This window comes from Salmo trutta, chromosome 9 (genome assembly GCF_901001165.1).
Source record: "Salmo trutta chromosome 9, fSalTru1.1, whole genome shotgun sequence".
Taxonomy (NCBI): Eukaryota; Metazoa; Chordata; class Actinopteri; order Salmoniformes; family Salmonidae; genus Salmo; species Salmo trutta.
Window position 1 is genome coordinate 28,044,134 of NC_042965.1, and position 4,101 is coordinate 28,048,234.

Sequence of the window (4,101 nt, forward strand, 5' to 3'; positions counted from 1 at the left end):
CTCTGACACTCCTGGGAGAGGATGATTGAGTTATTTACTGTTACTTGAGTTATTCACTGTATCTGAATCTGTTATCCATGATGTAGTGGACCCCGGGACTCCATTAATCTTCTGTTCTTGGGAGGGAGACCACAAGGTACTGTTGGAGTGGTCCGGCTAGCTGCCCTGTTTCCAAATGTTTGAATCTCTCTGCCATATCTGGATTGAATTGGTCGCCCCCCTTCTTCTGTTTCATGTGGTTTGTAGTTGCAGCGGGGCTCATGTGGTTTGTATTGTCCTACAGATGGTTGGAGCAACACCGTCCTCATTTATGAACAAGATACCTACTGGGTTTGCTGATCTTTTTTTATGAGAGGTAAACCTTGAGTCCGAGTCAAGTCCCAAGTCCCTTGTGTTTGAGTCCAAGTCAGATTCCTTTATGCTCAAGTCACGAGCAGGGGTTAAAGTAAGGCAGGGGTTAAAGTAAGGCAGAACGGTCCGGTACGGCATCCCGACAAAATAAATAGTGGGGGTATGCCATACCGGTAAAATGTGAGCCTATCACAATTAATACAACATGCCATTACTGCATGTCAGCCGCAGGAAAAATGTGCGAATTGACTGTAAACCGGGTGGCATACGCTCCAAATTGTGTTGTGTTTTGAGGAGAACACTCACATTTTGTCAAGATGGAGATAAGTGGCCGAGACGGTTGCTGACAAGGCGGAGATGAATGGCTGACACCAAGGCGCGCCTGGACAACAGTGGATGCGTCAATTCAGGCAGGTGTAGGCCTAATGACAATACACGTAGGTGTTTTGTAACAAATGTCTCTTTCCTTATCATCACATTTTATTGGTCACATACACATGTTTAGCAGATATTATTGCCGGTGTAGCGAAATGCTTGTGTTTCTTGCTCCAACAATGCAGTAATATCTAATAATTCACTACAATACACACAATAGAAACAAACCTAAAAGTAAAATGATGGAATTAAGGAATATATAAATATTAGGATGAAGAGTGGCATATACTAAAATATAGTAGAATAGAATACAGTATATACATTTGAGATGAGTAAAGCAAAAATATGTAAACATTATTAAAGTGACTAGCGTTCCATTATTAAAGTGGCCAGTGATTTCAAGTCTATGTATATAGGGCAGCAGCTTCTAAGGTGCAGGGTTACGTAACAGGGTGAAACCAACTAGTGATAGCTATTTAACAGTCTGATGGCCTTGAGATAGAAGCTGTTTTTCAGTCTCAACTTTGATGCACCTGTACTGACCTGATAGCGGGGTGAACAGGCAGTGGCTCGGGTGGTTGTTGTCCTTGATTATCTTTTTGGCCTTCCAGTGACATCGGGCGCTGTAGGTGTCCTGGAGGGAAGTAGTTTGCCCCCGGTGATGCTTTGGATAGACCACACCACTCTCTGGAGAGCACTGAAGTTGCGGGCGGTGCAGCCTGACAGGATGCTCTCAATTGTGGATCTGTAAAAGTTTGTGAGGGTTTTAGGTGCCAAGCCAAATTTATTCAGCCTCCTGAGGTTGAAGAGGTGATGTTGCGTCTTCTTCACCACACTGTCTGTGTGGATGGACCATTTGAGATTGTCAGTGATGTGTACGTCGGGGAACTTAAAGATTTCCACTTGGTCCACTGCGGTCTCATCAATGTGGATAGGGGTGTGCTCCCTCTGCTGCTTCTTGAAGTCCATAATCAGCTCCTTTGTTTTGTCGACATTGAGTGAGAGGTTATTTTCTTGGCCCCACACTCCCAGGGTCTTGTCATTGTTAGTAATCAGGCCTACTACTGTTGTCGTCTGCAAACTTGATGATTGAGTTGGAGGCGCGCGTGGCCATGTAGTCATGGGTGAACAGGGAGTACAGGAGGGGGCTGAGCACGCACCTTTGTGGGGCCCCTGTGTTATGGATCAGTGAAGTGGAGGTGTTGTTTCCTACCTTCACCACCTGGGGGCGACCCGTCAGGAAGTCCAGGACCCAGTTGCACAGGGCGGGGTTCAGACCCAGGGCCCCTAGTTTAATGATGAGCTTGGAGGGTGCTATGGTGTTGAATGCTGAGCTATAGTCAATGAACAGCATTCTTACATACAGTTGAAGTCGGAAGTTTACATACACTTAGGTTAGAGTCATTAAAACTCGTTTTTCAACCACTCCACAAATTTCTTGTTAACAAAGTATAGTTTTGGCAAGTCGGTTAGGACTTTGTGCATGACACAAGTAACTTTTCCAACAATTGTTTACAAACAGATTATTTCACTTATAATTCACTGTATCACAATTCCAGTGGGTCAGAAGTTTACATACACCAAGTTGGCTGTGCCTTTAAACAGCTTGGAAAACATGCTTTAGAAGCTTCTGATAGGCTAACTGACATCATTTGAGTCAATTGGAGGTGTACCTGTGAATGTATTTCAAGGCCTACCTTCAAACTCAGTGCGTCTTTGCTTAACATCATGGGAAAATCAAAAGAAATCAGCCAAGTCCTCAGAAAAATTGTAGACCTCCACAAGTCTGGTTCATCCTTGGGAGCAATTTCCAAATGTCTGAATGTAACACGTTCATCTGTACAAACAATAGTACGCAAGTATAAACACCATGGGACCACGCAGCTGTCATACCACTCAGGAAGGAGACGCGTTCTGTCTCCAAGAGATAAACGTACTTTGGTGCGAAAAATGCATATCAATCCCAAAACAACCATTAAGAAATTACATCTACTTTCACCCCTGGTCACGAGTCTCTAAAAGCTGTGGTCCAACCGTTTTTTTTATTTCAATTCTGTTACAATGTTGTACATTGAAGGGTTATCAAAATAATACAGCTCTATAACATTTGCTGTTGTAGCTAGTATGTTAAATTATGCAAAGAGAGATTTTCTGACAACAAAGTCACTACTGGTCAAATCCGAGTCCCCACTGGGGACTGCATTTGTTACTGTCTTGAACTGAGGCATTTGTAAAAGTTCTAAGCTGCAAGGATTTTCCATTGGCTGAGAAAGGCATCGTCATAGGCTTCATCTTTTCAAACAATACACCAGCATACCCCCATAATGGCCTTTGCAGGAGATGTCAATGTTTTGAGAATATATGGACAGGAGACAAATTGTGTACATACACATGGGCACACACAGTCTGTTGTACACACACACACACACACACACACACACACACACACACACACACACACACACACACACACACACACACACACACACACACAGAGTGAGAACACTGAAATTCTCCTATTCCTGTTGGACGGCCTGTAATATTCTTCATAGGTCTGAGAAGAAAAACGCTGTCAGAGGAAAAACGCTGTCAGAGGTATATCCTTGAGAGTCTGGAACACAGCCTCTCTTTGTGACAGAATGTAAACAATGTTTATCTTTCTCCTACGCATTTACTGACTGGTATTCTCCTCCTCTAGACTTATGTCACTTTCTTCATGGTTGAACATATTGATACAATTTGAGAAGTATTTCTGATGAATGGTTCTTGACTGAAATAGAAGATAACTTGGAGAAAGACAATGGACATTGCACAGTAAAGCATTACACTAAAGATACAAGATCAACAAAACACAACATGTAAGTAATCTGTTAACAAAGCTCTCTGCCGATTTTAAAGTAGGCCTAATCATTTTCTATAATGGCTTTTTAAACAGAAATAATTACTGTAATTATAATAAGTAATTTTTTTGTATTCTCAAGCAAATAACTTTCATTAATGATTTATAATGAACTAACATATTGTCTCAGTAGCCTGAGCTGTAGTCACCAAAAAGTGTCTGAAGTTAATTCGACCCCAAACTATTTTACGCTCCTTCTTCTCCATAAAGAACCATAAATCATTTTCCTGTAAACAGTAGTGACATGGAGCCTCATGTGTATTTTGATATACATTTAGGAGACCTCAAGCACTGAAACACGAGCTCTCTTCTGTTTGGGAGACAACTGTAGAGACGTTATAATCACATCTGTTTTGGTGGAAGCTTATTGCTGTGTGTGTGTGTGTGTGTGTGTGTGTGTGTGTGTGTGTGTGTGTGTGTGTGTGTGTGTGTGTGTGTGTGTGTGTGTGTGTGTGTGTGTGTGTGTGTGTGTGTGT

The 4,101-nt window shown here is 42.3% G+C and overlaps 1 long non-coding RNA gene across 1 annotated transcript; it reads left to right on the plus strand.

Moving 5' to 3' along the window:
- The first annotated feature begins 3,282 nt into the window (after positions 1 to 3,282).
- LOC115199635 (uncharacterized) lies at positions 3,283 to 3,558 on the plus strand. The gene is made up of 2 exons (XR_003879397.1): positions 3,283 to 3,321; positions 3,425 to 3,558. It is a non-coding gene; the product is annotated as an uncharacterized LOC115199635 (long non-coding RNA).
- Positions 3,559 to 4,101: the final 543 nt, after the last annotated feature.